Genomic DNA, 22,156 nt, shown 5'->3' with positions numbered 1-22,156 from the left:
TCATTTTTGACACATTTTCGATTGAATTTCATATATGAACATACTCATGTTCTCTAGATTTTACCCAGCACCTTTTACTGAAGGTGAACTTTTCATGGTGAAGGACTGGACATAGAATGAGACTCCTACAAGATACTGTCTATACATACGGCTTTTGGACTAACAGTTTCTGCTGTTTTATGGATAGTTTCTGACAAGGATTGGATTGACTTCCAGATACAGAGAAGAGAGATGCGGATACACACTCATTAACATTTACGGGTACTTTTTTCAGAGGACTTATTTATTTAGATGATAATACAAAGACACTTTCTCTTTAATGGCCAAACTACACAGTAAAAGCAAGTGTTTAGAGAAAAGACCCTAATGAACCATTTCCTGTAGTATCTTGTCGCTCACATGCGCACACGTATTAAGAAGCTCTTTCTTCTACCTACAGACTATCCAGGCTATTTTTATGGTTTCTGAACCCATCTGTTCCAACCTGTACTTGCTGCTATTTAGAATACAGATGTTAATTACCTCCTTAACATCTCCCTGCTCCTTGCTAGAAGCCTTGAATGCCCCCAAGCAGCTATGAGGTTCTCAACACCCAAACCTTGGTTCTGGTTTTTCAGAGCAGCCCAACTCAGACTCGTCTCCCCATCAGCCCCAGTTAGAGGGACATGGGTATGCCCTCCAGGCAGAAGTACAGACCTGATACTTCCTCTGTCATCACTGAAGTCCCGACTAAGGCAGACCTTCTCGCTCTGAGTTGAATAAAATAATCCTAATTCTAAACATCTTAAACATCTTGTTAACAGGATGTGTCCAAACATGTCAGAGGCTCCTTCTCATCCCAGGTCTGTCCAGCTTGTTGGAAAACTACAGTTTCTCTCCATGCTGTGTAACCCTGGCTGGGTTTGTTCCCACTACTGGGCCATCCATAGGTGAAGGCTGGTGCTTTATTATGGCTTGCTTTCATCCTTGGGCCCTATTATCTTTTCCCGCTGATTTTAAATTCCCTAAGGGGCCTAACATTGATTCTGTGATTCCTATTGGTTTGTCAACTGATTTCCCCCCCTTTGTTTCTGTTGTAAGCTTCAGAAAGTTGCCACTATAATGAATGAAATGCAGCTTCCAATGGGCCTCTGAGAACACATAGAAACCCCACTTAGAATGAAAACATCCCTTTATTTATTTTTTTATTTTTGGTTGCATGTCACAGCATGTGGGACCTTAGTCCCACCAGGGGTTGAACCCGTGCCTCCTGTGTTGAAAGGTAGTCTTAACCACTGGACCACTGGGGAAGTCCCCCAAACAACACTTTAAATGGGTCATGGAGAAGGACTCAGTTTTACCCTTTGAAAGTAACACATTTTAGTAGAAATTAAGTATTTGTCATTTGATGAGTCTTCTAGAACTTTGTGCTAATTATAATGCCTCATTTTATCACCAAAAGCTGTAGAAAGAAGAGTGCCTTACAGTTGCTAAGAGTGGAATTTTTTCACGTGAGTTCTTTAAATTTACTACTCTACTCATTCCTTGTAGTTGATAATTGAATGGGAAAGGAAATAAGTCAGAAAACAGAGGAAAAAGAAGACAGCACAGTGCCAGGCAAGAATAGATTCTCAACAAATATTTGCTGAATAAATGAATGAAAAGGAGCCCTGAAAATTTAAAAACAGTCATGATGTAAGATCTCAGCTCCTCGGATGAAATTCAATTAAAAACATTCAGACCGTTCTGAGCATGAGTATGATTTTTGTCATGGGGAAATCATGTGTTTCTTTTTTTTGAATAAAATTTTAGAGAAAGAAAAGGGGTGGAAAAAAGATGAATGCCAGGAGAAGTTGAACAAGGTGAACAGAAAATAAAGGCGAAGAAGAAAAACAGATGAGTTTGGTAAAAGGAAAACAAACAGAAATGTGAGCACATTTCTGTTTTTCTTTTCTTTTTTTCAGAGATAAATCTCCCACCTTTATTCTTCAAATGAGATCAGACATCTGATCTCAAGATGTCTGATCAAACAGATACTATTTAGTAGTGATAAATATGGGCTTCCCTCAGATGGTAAAGAATCCACCTGCAATGCAGGAGACCTGGGTTCAGTCTCTGGGTTGGGAAGATCCCCTGGAGGAGGGCAGGGCAACCCACTCCAGTATTCTTGCCTGGATATTTTTAATATTACAATGAGCAAATAATTATGGAGGAGTTACTATAGCTGAGTCACTTTATTTTTTTTATCTGTTTCTTTTTTTAATTAAACAATTTTTTATTGGAGTATATTTGCTTGTGTTGTGTTAGTTTCTGCTGTACTACTGTTTTTCTTTCTTCTTACTCCCTTTCCTTTCTTCTAGTATTTATACTCAGAATTCCAAAGGGAGATTTAAGAATAATTTGGAAATATGTTAAGACAACACCAGGTGGCAAATAGCAATTTAATTCTCCTTGCCAACAGAGCTAAAGACTTGGCGTGCTTTTTATTATTAATAGCAGAGCCAGGTGGGAGGGAGAGGGGAGGGAGGAAGGAAAAAGCCATTTAGTGTGCGGTGATGAAGGCGGCACGGAGTTGATAGGACCCAGATAAGAAATCTCTCAATGCACGCATGAATTCTCCTTTTCATTCTGCCGCCTGCTAGAAAATTGGGTGAACAGGCATTTAAGACTTTTTTTTTCCTGCAGCAAATATTTGCATGGGAGCCTTGCATTGACACTGTGTGCTTTGGATTTCAGGGAGCAGGCTGATGCCTCTTGGGGCATGTAAGTACAGAAGGCAGGGCCACACCCCTGAGAAGGTAGCTGGTTTCAGAGGCAGTTCCAAGAGTCCTATTTGCCCAAACTGAGTCAAGTGAGGTACTCATCACTTTGAAAAATTGGATGGGGGTCTCCTTTGAAGTCTTCCATGTGATTATGTCCTATTTGGTTTTTATCTGATAGAACACTGGATTTTCTGGGCCCCTAAACATATACTATTTCAGTTCAGTTCAGTCACTCAGTCGTGTCCAACTCTTTGCGACCCCATGAACTGCAGCATGCCAGGCCTCCCTGTCCATCACCAACTCCATGAGCCCACCCAAACTCATGTCCATTGAGTCGGTGATGCCATCCAACTATCTCATCCTCCGTCGTCCCCTTCTCCTCCTGCCCTCAATCTTTCCCAGCATCAGGATCTTTTCAAATGAGTCAGCTCTTCGCATCAGGTGGCCAAAGTATTGGAGTTTCAGCTTCAGCATTAGTCCTTCCAATGAACACCCAGGACTGATCTCCTTTAGGATGGACTGGTTGGATCTCCTTGCAGTCCAAGGGACTCTCAAGAGTCTTCTCCAACATCACAGTTCAAAAGCATCAATTCTTCAGGACTCGGCTTTCTTTGTAGTCCAACTCTCACATCCATACCTGACTACTGGAAAAATCATAGCCTTGACTAGATGGACCTTTGTTGGCAGAGTAATGTCTCTGCTTTTTACTATGCTGTCTAGGTTGGTCATAACTTTCCTTCCAAGGAGTAAGTGTCTTTTAATTTCATGGCTGAAATCACCATCTGCAGTGATTTTGGAGCCCCCCAAAATTAAGTCAGCCACTGTTTCCCCATCTATTTCCCATGAAGTGATGGGGCCAGATGCCATGATCTTAGTTTTCTGAATGTACTATACTACTATATACTATTTAGTAGTGATAAATATGGGCTTCCTTGGTGGTTCAAATGGTAAAGAATCCACCTGCAATGTGGGAGACCTGGGTTCGACCCCTGGGTTGGGAAGATCCCCTGGAGAAGGGCATGGCAACCCACTCCAGTATTCTTGCCTGGAAAATCCCCATGGACAGAGGAGCCTGGCGGGCTACAGTCCATGAGGGTCGCAAAGAGTTGGACATGACTGAGCAACTAAGCACAGCACACAGTGATAAATATATACCATTTAACATAAATTAGTAGATCCGGCTATTGTTATTGCTGTTATTTCATCTTCTGTACCTGGCAACATTTTCAACTCCTCTCGCTGCAGAGGTCGCCGAAGTTCTGTCTTCATTCTGGCTGGGTGAGTGGGAGAAGCCCAAACCCAGTCTACTGACCTGAATCAGAAGGAAGGAAGGTTTTCTTTCTCTTTCTCTCTTTTTTTTTCATTTTTGAGTCACGTGCTTCTTTTTTGTGAGGTTCAGTAGGTACGAATGGAAGAATCAGGTAGTGAGCTCTGTTCTCCAAGGGAGCTGAACAGAAAGAAAACCTCGTGCGGATGCATCGAGGTCCATGTCAAGAGCTTTTTGGATAGCGGGCCCTTGGTGCCCTGTCTGACCAGACTCTCATCATGGAGCAGGAAGTGGTGCTCCAGGGCAGCTGGACACACCCAGAGAGGCTGGCTGTGCTTTCCCTCTGCCCCATGGACAAAAGGGCTGTATGGATATGGTGGTGGGAGGGCACTCTCGAGTGGGGGACTGCCTGTCTTGCCATGGGTTTGTGGGCAGCAGCCTTGTCAGGCTTTAGAATTTGAGTGCAGATCTCACACTATTCGGAGTTTCCTTTTAAAAAAAGCAATGCTGTGAGAGACAGCATTAAGACTGTAAATGTAGCTCTCAATAGAGAATTTTTGAGTTCTTTCCCTTTTTTGGGGAGTGGGGGAGGTACAGGGTTAAGTTCCAGAGCCCTAACTGGGGATCAGACTGGGGGTTTGTTCAGTTTACTTGTCTGTAAATGGGGTTGTCATGATGATTGCAAGAGTGGAGTTAATGCATTTTTAAAGCACTTAAAATGCTTCTCTCACAGTCAGCCTCAGATGCACTTTAACATTAATCTATTATTACTACTTTTGTTCACTTGCCATGAGGTTTAAACCCTCTTTCACTGCAGGTCTTGCAACACTCTGTGGAGGACAGCCCACAGCTAGAAAGCGCTCCACATTTCCCTAGAGATTTGTTTTCAAGACCCCATGTTTATTTCTCTAAAACTCTAAAATAGCAGGAACTTTTGCATTTTATTGAGTTAGCCCAGAGGTCTAGATTCACACTGTAGGACAACCTTCCAAGGTTCTATGTAGCTAGCCCTTCTTGTCAGATGCCCAAGGACCTGCTCCTCCCACACAAAGCCAAGCAGAGAATGAAGGTAGCTTCAGATAGGTCAAGTTAGTGAGATTTGTCTGGGAACTTGTTTCAAAGCCCTGGGAACCTGCCTTTTGTAAAGAACTATTTTCTACTTTCCCAGAACACAAAGTTTTGGAACTGTGACTTATCCATAAAGAAAAGAAAAGCAAAAACTCCAGCTTTCAGGTTAGATGGCATCACTGACTCAATGGACATGAATTTGAGCAAACTCCCGGAGACAGTAAAGAACAGGGAAGCCTGGCATGCTGCAGTCCATGGGGTCGCAAAGAGTCAGACATGCCTTAGAGACTGAACAGCAACATGTATTTGTTGAGAAATTATTATGTTGTTTGCCAGGGGTTGTATATCCAAAGATGAACAAGTTCCTTAACTTTGAGGAGCTTAAAGTTAGTGATGGAAGCATGCTCAGTGGCTCAATCGTGTCCAACTCTTTGAGACCCCTGGGACTGTAGCCCACCAGGCTCCTCTGTCCATGGAATTTTCCAGGTAAGAACACTCAAATGCGTTGCCATTTCCTACTCAAGGGGGTCTTCCTGACCCAGAGATCAAATCTTAGTCTCCTGCACTGCAGACAGATTTTTTACCACTCTGCCACCTGGGAAACCCCAGGTATGAATGTAAGAACAAGGTGATATGAGCGGGTGATATTATTACTTGGAGGAGAAGTAGGGGTTTGTCAAGATGAAAATGGGAGAAAAGGCCATTCTAGAGAGATGCTGTATAGCATGTGCAAAAGGTTAACAGTCAGCCAAGACCATGGATTACTGATCAGACGAGTGAGAAGGCTGGGGTGACCAGGGCACAGTACCCTTCTCTCTCTGCTGAGCAGGTACCCGCACCGGCCACACTGCTCGGGGCTCAGCAAAAGATGAGAGCAGCAATCACCCATAACTCTGATGCTCAGATGGGGAGCAGGGCACTAATTCATTTCCAAGAGGGACCACCAAGCTTATGAGGCCCCAGAAACTTGTGAAATGACTCACCTGAGCAGAGGTCATGGTATAACCCCTGACAGCTGGAGGTGAGGGTGAGCTTGAGGGGACTGGTTTGCAGAAGCCAGGGCAGCACAGGCACTCCGGCGGCTGAGAGGTGCAAGCTCAGGGCTCATGAAGCGCCTTTGATGACTTTTCTGAAGCGTTGTATTCTGCCTTTCCCTGCAGGTGAGGGTGAGCTGGTAGACTGTCTGCACACCTTTGCAGTGTGGAGAGCATTCTGGAAGGAAAGGAGCCAAGACAGGAGTTGATGTTTAGTTAGGAGGCTGGAGTGATGCTTCTGGGGACCCCTAAGGTCTGAAGGAAGATGGTGCTGGCGGTGCAGGAGGCGTCAGTAGAACCTGGAGCCGTTTCTGGACTAGGAATGGCAGGATGTTGCGATGCTGGATGAAACAAGGAAGGAGGAGGATGCTCAGGTCGGAGTCGTCCTGTGGTCACAGGGGTCTGGGTGTGGAGCAGCGAGCGCTCTGTCAGCAGGGCTGAGCTGACCCTTCACTGGGTTTGTGCTGCCGGCTCTTACAGCAGCCCCTGGAGGGGAGGATCCCCAGGTGAGGGGGGGCAGGGGTACAGGAGGGTGGGGTGGCTGCCCACATTTACACAGGAGACCGAGCTGCATCTGGCACCCACGTCTGCCCATCTCCTCCCTTCGTCACCATGTATGTTTGCTGCCTTTCCAGAAGTAGGAGGTGTGGCCTCTGTGTGAAAGTCTGAACTGTTCCAGCATTTTGGAGAACAGGGTGGGCCGATCCCCCCATCTGGGGGACAGAAACGGGCCAGGAAAGGAGGGGATGTGAGCGTCCAGCCCACACTGTCCCAGGGGGCTGGTACAGGAGCACTGAATCAAGCAGGTAGTAAAAATGAAAGGTCTATTTCCAGGAGGGCTGCTTAGGGGGCTGCGCAGCAGGGGCTGGGGGGCAGAACTCACTGGCCACCTTGGGAGGACTGGAGACCTGAGGCTCGGGGAGGATATGTGGGTTGCGCAGCCCTTGTCAGGGTGTTTGGAGATGCAGGATTCATCGGGGATGGCTTCAGGGACCAGGCGGAGGAAAAGGAGGTCTCCTTTGTAGCAGCCAAGAGGGTTCAGGTCTCAAACAGACCAATGACACTCCTAGGGCTTCTGTGAACCACTGGGACTTCTGTCCACCAGAGCTGGTTCTTGAATTCTGCCAGTGGACAAGGTCATAGACGTACACTTTGTTACTGTGACCCTATTTCCCCCTCGGGCAAGTACACGCAGCTCAGTCCATGCAATAAATAATAACAATGACAGCAACACCTGTGCATTTGCCTGCCCCAGGCGTGGCACTGAGCGTTTACATGCACAGTCTTACTTAACCCCAAAATAATACACAGAAGTTAGTGCCATTGCTTCCCATCTTACACATGACGGAATGGGACAAGAGCTATTCCTGTGTTTGTCCTAAGTTAAAAGGTTAGGAACCAAGGATCCTTCAAGTTTACTGTGAACATCACCCTTTTCTTACTCAATTAAAAAGTCCAGTCTCAGGACTTCCCTGGCAGTCCAGTGGTTAGGATTCTGAGCTTCCAGTGCAGAGGGTGTGGGTTTGATCCCTGGCTGGGGACCTAAGAGCCCACATGCCTTGGGGCCAAAAAACCCCCTAAAACATACAACAGAAGCAATATTGTAATGAATTCAATACAGACTTTTAAAAACCGTCCACATCAAAAGTCCTAAAATGATGAAAATAAAAAACCAAAAAAGTCCAGTCTGTATGCCTCTTACACAAATCCTCAAGCCCAAGTGTTCTCTTTTTCTTCTTCAAGTTTGTTTTCTCAGCTGACTAGATTGTGGGCGAAGTGACATCACCATCTGATCAGCATCTAAAAACATTTCAGCTAAGTTAAAAAAAATAGAGATCTCGAACGTGCTCCCTTAATTACATTTGACCATTTGAGCAGCTGCGTGGAAACCCCGGGTAGCCGGCCTGTTCTGCAATTTGTTTTGAAAACAAGCTTTTCAGTCTCTCGGCTGCGAGGATCCTGTGTAAAGGGTGTACACTGTGAATCACAGTTTCAAAGGAAGACGACAAACACAGATCTCAGCCAAGTAATTTGTAAAACTGGATTGCTGACAGAAATTCAGGAAGCAGCAGAAAACAACCAAGCACAAAGACACAGTCAAGAGGCTGGATGCGACCTGAAGCAATCATGGGAAGAAGCTCCGGGGTGAAGGAAAGATGAGGAGCAGAGACCCCGAGGGGCTGAGAACACATGGTCTGAATGCAGGATGCCCTGCGTTTGGGACCTGAGCTGCCTTCAGCTGTTCCTAACCTGCGTTTAGTTCCCCGAGGGAACAGGGAATGGACTGTTTCTTCAGTTAGATTGGCAGCTTTCATTATCATCATGAACTCAATCAGTCCAAATCTCTTTAATGATTACTTCATGGATTTTGTGGTCTTTTGCTCTAATAATAACAATAACAAAATAAAAATAAGTAACACTTACTGAGCTTTCTACCTTCAACAAGTATCAGAGAGACTTTCCTGGTGGTCCAGTGGTTAGGACTCTGAACTTCCAATACAGGGGACTCAGGTTCAATCCCTGGTCAGGGAACTAAGATCCCACATACCATGTGACATGGACAAAAAATAAAATAAAAAAAAAGGTCATTTGGATTCAGCCAAAAAATAAACAAACAAGAAAACCACAACAAGTGTCAGAGTCCACTGGGGACTGAGTGGGTGGATAAACCAGCACCTGTTGCAGGTCGGCAGGTAGTACTCTCGGGACTTCACTGGTTCATTTAAACTTCATCACTATTCTATTAAGAAGATATTTGTGATGCTTTCTATTTTACAGATTAGCTAACTGAGTTCCAAAGAGGTGACTTAAGATTGTCCAAGGTTACACGGCTACAGGGGCAGAGGCAGAATCGGACTCAGGCAATCCCACCCCAGAGTCCCCTTCTCCATACTACTGGTCTTCAAGCTTCATTCACTCACTTTTAGTTTAAACCTCTCCATTTGACTAGACTTCTGAGATAATACAAACATGAAGCCTGAGTCATATGAAATGTGTAGAAAAATGCACCATGAAATTGTCAGATCCCAAAGCCCATTGCTCCCCTACACAGTAAACTAGAAGAATCTCTTCCATGAGAAAGCAGTTCATCTCCTACTTTTATTTTTCAAACAAATATCAGTTAACTTGGTTGAATATTTATGTCTCACATTATGAGAGACTCTTCAGCAGTTTTTTCTTTTTGTAATTGTAGAAAATACTTTCTTTGTAAATGTAGACACTTTGGAAAAACACAAACCTTTTTCTTACCAGATAATTTTCATAAGACTAGTTTTCTCAAGTTTCCTTGTTAAAAACATTAGATTTTTATCTTTGATTTATTTTATACTCCTTTGATTGGGTCTGAGGATATTTAAGAGGATATAGACCTCAAAGTTTCTAATCCAGATCTCTATATTTTTAGTTTTTATTGGGAAAACCATGTTCCTTTTCTGCATTTCCCCAGTTAATTTAACAGATCATGCCCTCTTCCAAAGACCATTTCCAAATATCTGCTGAGATCTCTTCTCCTCCACATCCTCAGGGTCCTCCTAAGGGCCACCCCACCACTTCCCAAAAGCATATATTTACTGACCTGATTCATCTCCTGCCCTCACCTTTCAGCTTTTCTTAGGGAGCTTTTTGATCATTGAAAAGAAATACCTTCAAAGATGTATTACCTCAATAGAGTTTATATGATAAAACCATAATGTACAAAATTTATATTGAAGTGATACAGTTAAGTTTTAAAGGGAGACCATGGTAATGAGGTGACAAAAATATTGTTCATTTATTTTCCAAAATTCCTTGGAAAAATGAATCTACATGGTTACACTTGAAGGATATTGTACTTTGCAATCACATAATAAAGCCCTGACTGCATCAACATCACTCCGAAAAGCTGGTGATGATAAAAGCTAAGGATATGGTTCCATTATATAGGTTAAAGCAAGTTTCATTTACCTGTCTGTGTATATTGCTTGTTTTTAATTAATTTAAGGTGTTTTTTTCCTTTGTAGCCTTCAGATAGAGACACCATCTGCCACCATATAGACTCTAAAGAATCTGGATAGGGAAATATTCTCATTCTTCCCTTTTTTCTAACCCTTTAATCCAACAAATCTCAGGGCTTTCTGATTATAACTACAAAGTATTTTTCGTCTTTGTCCGCCACATGAAGAGTAGAAAGGAAGAAATAAACCTCTTATTATTTATTGATGATATGCTTGTCTGCATAGAAAACCCAAAAGAATATATAGAAAAATTATGAAAACCAATAAGAGTTTGGCTAGGCTGTTGAATACAAAATCAACACGCTAATGCCAATTGCCTTTTTCTATACCACCGAAAGTAAAAAGTATAATTTTGAAAAAACAAAAACAATGACAGTGGCAGCAAAAGTATGAAGGAGCAAGGGAGAAGTCTTGCAAAATGAGTGAGCTCTTTAGGAAAACATTCTAGAACGTTGTGGACTGACAGTAAAGAAGGGCAAAGTAAGTGGAAAGATGTATTATATTCATAGATGGAAAGAGTCAATATCAAGTGTTCCTGTAATGGTCATTTTAAATCAAGGTCCCAAAGGTTCTGCCCCATCCCTCCCTACTGGAAACTTGACAAAATGATTGAAAAATGAATGAAGAAGAGCAAAGCATGAAGAATGGTTAAGAGACTCCTGAAAATGTGTCTTGACTAGTTACATAAGACCCATCATATGGCAGCAATGACTGTTGGTATTGGCACAAAGCTAGACAGACAAATGGACTGCTGTGGCTGCTGCTAAGTCGCTTCAGTCGTGTCCGACTCTGTGCGACCCCATAGACGGCAGCCCACCAGGCTCCGCCGTCCCTGGGATTCTCCAGGCAAGAACACTGGAGTGGGTTGCCATTTCCTTCTCCAGACAAATGGACAGGCTAATGCAAATATGGAAGCTCTATTTATGACTGGAGAGGCATCAAAGATTCGTGAAAAAAAGAGTGGACAATTCAGCAAATGCTATTGATCCAAACAATTGGCTATCCATTTAGAAAACCATGAGGTTGGATTGCTTCCTCTCACATTAAAAATCCATTCTATGTGAATTTAAAGACAAAATCAAAAGGCAAAACTAAGACAAAATTTAAAAGACAATTAGGAGAATATATAAGCTTGAAGTAGGTACAGATTTTTAAAATAAGATGCAAAAAACAAACTGTGAAGGAAAATAAAGATAAGTTGAACTATGTTAAAAATAAAGATGTTTGCTCATTATAAGACAACTTATGAGAGTTAAAAAGAAAGTAACAACCTGAGGTAGGACATTTGCAATACATACGACTGACAAAGGATCAATATACAAATTAATAAAACAAGTAGGTACAAAAATAAGACAGACCACCCGATAGGGAAACAGACAGAGGCATGAAAATGTACCTCATAGAAAAGGCAACACGAATGGTCCATAAATACATGAAAAGGCACACAATATCATATAGCAATAAAGGTAAGGAAAATTAAAGGCACCAATTAGATACGATTTCACACTCACCCCCAAGTTAAAAAGTCTAACAATCCTACATACTGGAGAAGATGTAGAGACATGGAAATTTCCACTTGGGAAACAAATTTGGCCGTGACTAGTGAAGCCAACATGTGCGGGACCTACAGCCAAGACGCCCAACTCCTGAGAAATATATCCTAGACAGTGCTCACAAAGAATCTGGACCAAACTGGGCAAATCCAGGGCAGCTGTGCCTGTGGAGGGGAAGGCAGGGGAGGGAGAACTCTGGGTGATTTTCAGGTTTAGGGCTGGAGCTGATGGCAGTACCACTGACTGAGATTTGGAAGCCTAGAAGAGTGGGGTGGGTATCCAGGGTCCTTTTTAGATTGCAGATGCCTTTTCTGCATCCAGGATGTAGTATCTTATGAGCAGATGGAAAAAGGAGTCTGGGAATCAGAGGAGAGCTGGGGGCTGGATTCCTATGCCCATCCTTCTGTCCTCCCATCTGTTTGTCTCTCCGTCAGAATCAAGATCATGAATGCTATTTAAGCCCATGGACTGGATGGGATATCTAGGCAGCCAAGAGCAATGGAGAAGATATTGGGACTGAACCTTGCTGTGCTCCACCATTTAATGATTCTTCAGACTTGAGATATCCAGCCAAGGTCATGGAAAAGGAGTGGCCAGAATGGCAGGAAAAAGATCAAAGTGTGTGATATCCTGGAAGCTCCTGAAAGAAGTGCTTCCAGAGGAAGGGACAGTGCCAAGCACAAGGGTCAAGTAAGAAAAGACCATTGGATGTGGAAACAAGGAAGGTGTGTGCGACCTTGAGGGATCTCAGTGGAATTATGGAGACAGGAACATGATTCAAGCAGATTTAAGAGAAAATGGGAATGAGAGTGTGGGTGGCTGAACCAAGTCAGTCCTTTACAAAGTCATGCTCTGAAGAACAGCAGAGAAACGGAAGTCCTTTCTGGGAGATGTGGGGACAAAGGAAGGTGTTGGGGTTTTTGTTTTTTGTTCAAGATATGAGTTTCTGGAACTTGTTTGTATGCTAATGGGAATGATTTAACAACAGAGGGAAATTCTGATAAAAAATGTGGGGAACCAACGTTCTCAAGGCAAGAGGATTACATAAGGAACATAGAATTCAGATTATTGTCAACATGCGTGTTACTAAAAATGTATTTTGAAAAAAATCATTCTCCCTAACTCTATAAAATAGACTATAAAATAAATATTAATGATAACAATAATGACAATGTAAGGTAAGAACCATGTTTATCAAGTACCTTCTGTAAGTCAGACTCTGCTGCTCTAGTCACTGTAGTACTCTGACAACACACAGATGAAAAATTTATTAAGATTTTTTCTTGAGGACCATTTTTTAAAAGTCTTTATTGAATTTGTTATGATATTGCTTCTGGGTGGTTTTTTTTTTTTTTTTTTTTGCTTTTGTTTTATGTTTTGGTCGTGAGGCATGTGGGATCTTAGCTCTCCAATCAGGGGTCAAACCCACACCCCCTACATTAGAAGATGAAGTCTTAACCACTGGGCCACCAGGGAAGTCCCCAAATTTATTTATTTATTTTTTGAAATGTTTACAAATGAAGAAGTTGAGACTCAGAGCATTTCATGGGCTGGCAGTGAATAAGTGACAGATAGGTGATGAATAGATGGCCGGTCTAGGATCCAAATCCAGACTCTTAGTTAATGCCCAGGTGCTCTGACTGCCCAGTGATGTTCAGATCTGGGTCTGGCAAGCCCCCCCACCTCCCTCCACCCTGTGCTTCTGCAAACCCCATAGGCCCTGGGCTGTTGCTCCCATAGAGCAAGATGTATTACAATTGGGAACCTGTCTCACTGTTTTGTTTAGAACATTTTTTCCCATTTGAAATGGTGACGTTATCTCTCCCGTGACTGAAATGGTTACCACCGTTAATGCAAGAGCTATTTTCACATACAAGCTATTGCCTGAGAACAAAAAGTCCCATGAGAATAAATACGACCTGTTTAGGACAAGTTCTAGGAAGTTGTGTTTAAGGTTATTTGTACTTTCCAAAGGCTCCTTATTTCCAGTTCATAGATAAATGTGCATCTTTGTATGGCAATCTTCTGGAGATCAGGACTTGTGTTTTTCACTGTTTTTATATTTCCTTTATCATTCTCTAAGAGCTTGGTATTCTGGAGAGGTGTTCAATAGTGAAGCTGTTGTCTGGTTGATGGCAAGTGTGTGTGGAAATCTCAACTTACTGAGTTTCCTCCTATCTAGGTCATGCAGAACTCCAGGGAATGAGAACCTTATTGGATTGGATCCTTGATTGAACAAGTTTTTAACATCAACCTGGGGAATGATCGATCGATCGCTAAACTTTGAAAAAAAAAAATTTTTTTTTGGTGCATGTATGCCATAGAAGAAGCCCTCATTATCTTAGTATAAAAAACTAATACAATGGAATCCACTTCCAGTGCAGAAGAAAATTTTCATATTAGTTAAATTAAAAAAAATTATTGGGGTTAGGAGATTTACAGTGTTGTATTAGTTTCAGGTGTACAGCAAAATTAATGTGTTATATCTACTCTTATTTATATTCTTTTCACACATAAGCCTCATTAATTACATTTTTTAGATTTTTTTGGATTGGGATTTATCTAGAAAAATGAAACTAGATAGCAAAAAAACTAAATTTTAAAAAACGTGTATTAAGAAGGTTTAGATTAGGTCACATTATAATATGAACTATGTCTTTAAAAAAAAATGCTATTTCTCTATCTATTTTTGCCTGTGTTGGGTTTTCATTGCTGCTTGCGCTTTCTCTAGTTTTGGTGAGCCAGGGCTACTCTTTGGTTGCAGTGTCCGGGCTTCTCACGGCAGTGGCTTCTCTTGTTGCGGAGCATGGGCTTTAGCCTGCAAGGGCTTCAGTAGTTGTGGCTCCCGGGCTCTAGAGCGCAGGCTCAATAGTCTTGGTGCACAGGCTTAGTTGCTCCGTGGCATGTGGGATCTTCCTGGATCAGGGATCGAACCTGTGTCGCTCCTGCATTGGCAGGCAGATTCTTTACCACTGAGCCACCAGGGAAGCCCTGAACTAAGTCTCAGAATAAACTCTAGGGAAATTAATCTGAGGAGAGAGAGAACCTTTCTGACACAATCATATAATCCTCTGCTGATTTTACACTCTGACCATGAAAAGAACTGTTTCTACAAAAATGTGCCCTAGTTTCATCAGTTTTCCTAAGGGCCTTTCTTAATCCTTTGATATTCAAATCATTCTTTTCTGAAGCCCCATCTTCATTACCCTTGTGGACCCTCTTCCGTCTTCAACAGTCCAACCCGGGTGGACCTTCCCCGGTCCACAGTGCTGCCTGTGATGAGGACGGTTGTCCATATTGTTTCCATGAAAACCCAGCTATTTTATGAGATTACAGTTTTTCTCTGTGCACATCTAAACCAGATGTTTATAACCTCAGACCATCAGATCCTAATGACTTATGACTTGGTGACCTAGATGGCAATGGAGACGTGGGCATGGAGCAGAAAGAGACATCATCATGGTTGTGCATGGAGCTCCATTAGTGGCCCATTTTGGTTGTTGTTTCTCTAAGTTATGTGAGTTTGGAGTTAAGAGAAAAATATTTGCCCATCCCAACTTGAAGTGGTGGGATGGAAGGAGAGGGGGAAAGACAGAAAAAGAGGCTTCCCACGTGGCACAAGTGGTAAAGAATTCGCTTGCCAATGCAGGAGATATAAGAGATGTAGGTTCAATCCCTGGGTTGGGAAGATCCCCTGGAGAGGGAAAAAATGCAGCCCACTACAGTATTCTTGCTTGGGAAATCCCATGGGCAGAGGAGCCTGGTGGGCTACAATCCATGGGGTCGCAAAGAGCCGGACACGACTGATCGCTCACACATACAGAAGAGAATTCGCTTTTAACTGCCTTTCTCACTTCATCCCATTCAGCTCTCTCAATGTTCTTTATTTCTCTGGAATCACATCCTTCCTCCTGTTTCAACCCCAAGTGTGTTAGCCACAGTTACTAATGTTTCCTACCACCCACTCTTTTCCCCAACCCCAAGCACTGGGGGAGAGAGCCTAGAAGGGCCTGGAAGATAAAAGTGCTTCTTCAAGAGACACTGGGCCCCTTAAACAATGAGGACATGGATTTAGGCCCTGAGAAAAGGCAGGAGGATTGCACCTTTGTCCCCATCCCATAATTTAAATTCTCAGCACACCCCAGGGACCAAGGCGTAGCTCCCTGCAGCAGCCGCTCTAATTACAGCCCTTCGGGGAATGCCGTCATGCTCCGTCCAACCTCCCTCTCCACCACCCCACCCACCGAATCACTGCTGCCCAGCCCAGGCCCAGAGCCACCACTTCCAATGCTCTGCCAAGGTCTAAACCAATGTTAGATGACCATCCTTTCAAGAAGCACTGTCTTAAACCACTGTCTTATGTCTGTAGGTTACATGCTGTCCAGAGTACAACAATCTCCATTAATGAGATGAATCTACTTGTACTAATGTGAAAAGCTGCCCGAGATATATTAAGTGAACAAAAATGTGCAAAACTGTATCTATGATAAAACATTTTGCTAAATTGTTGGTATTGACATATATATTAGTTCATGGAACTGGACATTAAAATGGAAGATTCAATGACATCAACACTGTAGGTAGGATAGATGTCAGATACCATGCAGAGCATGACACAGGTCACCCTGGAGGAATCTTCAAAGTAAATACAGAGAACTAGTTCTGGGCGCATTGAATCCTGGTGCCTATTTTGAGAATATAAGCGAGTGGAGATGGGGGGCTTTGGGAGAAAGTGAATTTGAAGAGTTCTGCTACCGAGGCCAGGAACAGGGAAGTGCTGGAGCCCCTTGAGGATAGGCTCCTCCAGACCCTTGCAGGGCTGGGTTTGTGTCCCTCAGAGTTGGGGGACCTCACAGATTGGTGCCTGATTCATGCCTGACAAAGCAAAAGCGGCTTGTGGCAGGGCGAAGAGCAGAGGGCTGTTTGTGCAAAGTGACCACGCTCCCATAGATCTGTGTGTATGGAGATGTAACGCATGGCTGTTTCTTGCAGATTCTTGTGAGAGAGCTAGTCTGCTGTCACTTAAAGTCCATTAAAATCCAGAAGGAGGGGTGGGAAGGGCCAGGGCCTCCATCACAAACAGTCTGAGCCAGGAGTGGATACTGAGACCTGAACTGGGCAGGATCCAGTGGAAGCAGAGGCATCCTCTAGGCCTGAGGGCCTAGCAGGGGACCCACAAGGTGACCCTGAAACACCCCGGGAAGGAGGTGTTGACTCAAAGCATTTTTTCCGCTCAGTGTAGTAGCCAGCAGCCGAGTGGGGCGGTCCGCATCTCTCATCACTTGTGTTCCCCACACTCGACTTGGCCAAGCCAGCGAGTGGGAATGAAAGAAAGTGAAATCGCTCAGTCGTGTCCGACTCTTTGCAACCCCCTGGACTGTAGCCTACCAGGCTCTTCCGTCCATGGAATTTTCCAGGCAAGAGTTCTGGATTGGGTTGCCATTTCCTTCTCCAGGGGATCCTCCTGAACCAGGGATTGACCCCAGGTCTCCCGCATTGCTGGCAGACACTTTACCATCTGAGCCACCATGAGGAGAAAAAAAAAGAGAAAGAGAGAACCAGATGCTCCATTTGCAGGAAAGGAAGTATCTTCTTTGAACGAAGGCTGAATTGATGAACCAAAGCTTGGATATCTAGTTTCTAGTTATCTAGATATCTAGTTTCTAGATTTCTAGTTTCTGATTTGCTACTGTGTTTTGAGATTGCATGACAGTCTAGTTCCTAAAAACTGAGCAAGAAAATTGAGGAGACTGCCCAGTGATTAGCCAGTGGCAGGGGAAAATTGCCCTGCTGGATCAATTTTAAGGGGCCTTGGAAACAAAAATACAGCAGTGTTATTCTCACACCTCTTTGTTGTGCTTCATGGAAAGACTGGTTTCATAAACAAGGTAAGAGGTCCCAGAAGAGAACCACCAGCTCTGGTTATCTCCAGCCGGGTGGGGACAGGAAGTTGTCCTCTTTTTCTCTTATCTGTTTCCACTATGTTTGAATTATGGAAGCAGAGCATGGGGACTTTTATAATCAGAAAAGCCATGATGACAAATATGCCCATCTAAAATACTAGGGTGAAAAGTCATCTCCGTGAGTGAAAAAAAAAATATGGTGAGAAAGAGAGCAAGTTGAAAAACAAAATAACAATCATTGTAGCTAACATTTGTAGAGGCCATTCCATTTTCCATAAGATTTTCATCTTAATGATCTCATTTGATTGTTTCAGCAACCCTGGAGATAAGCATTTGAATTATTCACATTGTGCAGATGTAGAAACAGAAACAGTCATAATTGTTGGTTACTTTGCTTGGCCAACAACACTGCTAGTAATGAGAAGGCTCAGATTTAAGTCTCTGCCTGTGAGTCCCATATTCCTCCTATTGCATAACATCAACTGCTGCCCTGAAAGGATATTGAGTTGTCAGGAAGCATTTGCCCAGCCCACTCCCTGTGGAGGGTACGTGGTCCCCTGCTGACATGACACAATAAAGCCATGTTGGCATGGCCTGCATTGACAGTATTTTTCTGAATTATATTCCACTTTCCTCTTTAAAGAGGATCTCTATGTGTTCCCTCCCACCTTCAAACTGATATTCTTGCTGGATGCCTTGCCTGTCAATGGTTCCATCATTTTTCTAGTATCACAGTCTCAAACTTCAGTTTTCTTTGATTTCTCCACCTCATTGTATTCCAAAGTTGGTCATTTTTAAGTCTTTTAGCTTCTCTTCTAGAGGAACTTAGATCTGTTCATAATCCATTTCTGTGGATTGGACATCCCCCCTTGGTTCAGATGTTTAATTTCCTATGTGGCTCACTGCCAATTGTCCATTTTCAAATTTGCCCTTTTCTGGAAGCTTTGTCTGACCACTGAGGCTTCAGCCTCTGTGTTTCCAGTTATACAGTCTGTGTTTTAACAGTCTGTTCACATTGCTCTCTGGCTGTCTCCATCCCAAGAAGAAGGCCATCCTTGAGGACATGATTGCATCTTACCTTTTATCACTATTTAGCACAGTGCTTGACAAAATGCTAATTTCCCAGTGAAAGGTGAATGAGTGAATGAGTAAATTTTTTACAAAGGGACATCTTTGAAGCACATGAACTCTGGGTGTCACAAGCGGGAAGAAGAGTGCTGGGTGTCAGAGGGAGAGAGACGGCCAAGCTGTACCACCGCATGTAGGATCTTTCCAGTCCAGGGATTGAACCCATGTCTCCTGCATTGGCAGGCAGCCTCTTAACCACTGGACTACCAGGGAAGTCCTAAAAGAGAGACTTTGGTATAAAAGGCCCCTAACACACATTTTCACCCTTTACTTCCAGCCACTCACTTTCAAGAGTCTTCCACTTCCATAAGGCCTGTCTGCTCATCACTGCTTTGCCAAAAGCCTGGATCATCCTGCTTCTTGCTCAGTGGGACTCCCTTCCTGAAGTTCCTGGGAGTCACCCTCAGGATGCTGGCAGGAATGTCTCCATGCTATCTCTGAGCTGAGCAGAGACCCAGGGCCACAAAGGGCAGCTTGCCTCAGAGAACTTCCCCACCTGGAACAAGCTGGTAGCCTCTACTGAGATGCTGAGCAGATGACATTCCAAAGCACAGAGAGAGCAAGCTTTTGAAATTGAACTCCTAGCTTAGCAGCGTAGTAAGAGGAGGGAGGGTGACTCAGCCATCTCATGTCAGGGGCAGAGGAGCAGCCAGGCTGGGTGTGTGCTGCTCAGCACACTTGCATTACTGCTTAGAACACCAGCACCCGGGTGCTGGATTTTATCACAGAGCAGCCTCGCTGCCACATGGCTCCTTCTGACATGAGCAGTCTGGCTTTTTGGAAGGAAGACTTCCCGTTGTCAGCTGGGTGAGGTTGGGGGGTGGAGGCGGAGAACTTTGGGTGGAGGTGGAGGTGGGGGACTCTGGGTGGGGGTGGAGAGGGGGGACTTTGGGTGTGTCTCAGGACGGGTAACCCAGGTTGGCCCACTGCCCAGAAGGTCCTGCATGGTTGGTTGTTTTTAAATGTTGATTAATTTGGCCGCATTGGGTCTTAGTTGTGGCATATGGGCTTAGTTGCCTAACCAGAGATTGAACCCACGTCCCCTGCGTTGCAAGGTGGATTCTTAACCACTGGACCACTGGGGAAGTCCTGCCGCATGGTTAATTCCACCACGGTGACTGCAATTAAAGCTTCCCTGTCACCCAGCCTCATTGTTTCAAGATTTGAGAATTTCAGACATTTAATCTTGACAAGATCAAGAAAAAGTATATTGTTCTAACGATCAACCACAATGCATTTTTTCCCTTCTTTACTGAATGAAGCTGCTCAGCCACATTTGCTAAAAAAACAGTCTTTAAAAGCTGATTCATATCCCCTAACCTGAAGTCCTTTAGAGCTGAGATTTATCCAAGCATTGGTGCGAGGCTTTATGTGAAATCATTTCGTCCTTTTCCTTTTAATCATCAAAGGTTAAGTATCCTCTGGGTGAGGAGAATTTCTCTTCTTAAGAAATGATTACAATCATTTCCTTGATCTGTTCCCCTTCCTACCTCATTTTCTCAAAGTCTTGGAGTAAAAATAAAAAACAAACAATGACTTCAGTACTTCGTGCTTCTAGGAGAGCCACGCCCACCTTGGAGAGACAGCAGAGTGGTCCTCCCAGCTGGGAATCCCAATTCAGACTAGGAGTCTCAATTCCTATGCCTCTGGACTCCTCCAGCTTAGAAGGTCAGCACTCTAGGCCTTGCTGGAGAACTTGACCCAGGACTTTGCTCTCAAAGATTCAGCTGAAAGAACCTCAGGTGGAGACACCTCTCCATACTACTGGCTGCTCCCATCTGCCTCAGGTCAAGTGGCCACTGGCAAGTAGGCAGCTCAGACTGCTTTGCTTGACTCTCCTGCAGATCTGTCTCCAATAGCTCAGTTGGTAAAGAATCCGCCTTCAATGCAGGAGATCCTGGTTCGATTCCTGGGTTGGGAAGATCTGCTGGAGAAGGGATAGGCTGTCCATTTCAGTATTCTTGCACTTCCCTTGTGGCTCAGCTAGTAAAGAATCTGCTGCAATGCAGGAGACCTGGGTTCGATCCCTGGGTTGGGAAGATCCCCTGGAGAAGAGAAAGGCTACCCACTTTAGTATTCTGGCCTGGAGAATTCCATGGACTGTGTAGTCCATGGGGCCACAAAGAGTTGGACATGACTGAGCCACTTTCACTTTCACTTTCTTACAGATCTGTCTCCAATAGCTGGGTTTTAACATCACCAGTGGTGCCACCTTAACTCTGGTCCATGTGTTTCTGGGCTGGCCTTTGAGGACTTGATTGACAAACTCCCTAGTTCTTAGGCTTTAGAGCATGGGAAGCAGAGGGGCATTTGATGAAGGAACCATGGCTCTTGAGTGGTGGATCACGATGCTGGATGGATGGATAGAAGGATGCAGGGGATGGCTTTCTGTAAGGAACTTGGGGATCTCTTCCTACACACTGAGGCTGGGTGATATGGGGGCATCTAGAAGTGTTTTCCAAGCAAGGCAGTGGGGCTGACACAGCTTCCAGGCATTTCTGGGGACTGGTGTAGGACAGCAAGAATACAGTAGACACTCTGGTGACTGCCAATAGATTGGTTGAGGGCAACCTGGACTATTTTGAATGGAGGACTTGGATGCCCATGGGGAAAGCCAACACCACCCCATCGGAAATCACAAGCTGGTGAGTCAGGTGCCTTTTGGATTACACCAGCCTCTAGAGTAAAGACAGTGTCGGATGCAAGGGAAAAGGAGATGGGCCAACCTCATCCTGTGAGATTTTCTTCTGATAAGAACCAGGTCAATCCGTGTACTTTTCATGTCTGATGATGGGGGATCATTAAGGCTCCTCCTGTCTCTTGTTCTTTTCCTTTTCTTTCACTGACTTATTACTCTCACCCAAGCAATTCATATGAGCTCAAGCTTCATTAGAAAAAGCACTGTTTTTAGACTTCTGTTTAATGTTGCACAATAGGAAGATCTGTGGAGTCTAAATGCCATTCTTTTTTTTTTTCCCGGCTGCAACTCGGCCTTGGATCTTAGTTTGCTGACCAGAGATTGAACCCAGGTTACCTGCAGTGGAAGTGTGGAGTCTTAATCAAAGGACCACCAGGGAAGTCCCTTACGTGCCATTCTAATTTTCCTCAATCTTTGCATTCTATCCTAAACAGCTTTACTTTTACAATATTTGTACATAGGTTAAGAAGCCATCTTTCTCCCATCCCTCTGTATTCATTCACTCATTCATCACACTTAAAAGCTAGTGTGCAGATAGCCTTGGGAGAACAATTCTGGGGAAGTGCTGTCAGAGAGGGCACTTGTAAGTTCCTCAACAGTGCATGTGGCTTCCAGCCATTAGCAGTTCCATCCTGTAGAGCTTTGCTGTCCAATATGGTGGCCACCAGCCACATGCAGCCACTGAGCTCTCACAAGGTCAGACATGTGCTGGTTACTCAGTCTTTGACGGAAGAGTGAATCATGAGTGAATGAATATGGAGGACTGGTTCAA

General features: G+C 43.9%; 1 non-coding gene across 1 annotated transcript; it reads left to right on the top strand.

The window, feature by feature from the left end:
* The first annotated feature begins 8,569 nt into the window (after positions 1–8,569).
* TRNAG-UCC lies at positions 8,570–8,642 on the top strand. The gene has a single exon. It is a non-coding gene; the product is annotated as a tRNA-Gly (tRNA).
* Positions 8,643–22,156: the final 13,514 nt, after the last annotated feature.

The sequence above is a fragment of the Bubalus bubalis genome, chromosome 14 (genome assembly GCF_019923935.1).
Source record: "Bubalus bubalis isolate 160015118507 breed Murrah chromosome 14, NDDB_SH_1, whole genome shotgun sequence".
Taxonomy (NCBI): domain Eukaryota; kingdom Metazoa; phylum Chordata; class Mammalia; order Artiodactyla; family Bovidae; genus Bubalus; species Bubalus bubalis.
Note: the sequence above shows the minus strand (reverse complement) of the source record. Positions and strands in the feature narration are given on the sequence as shown.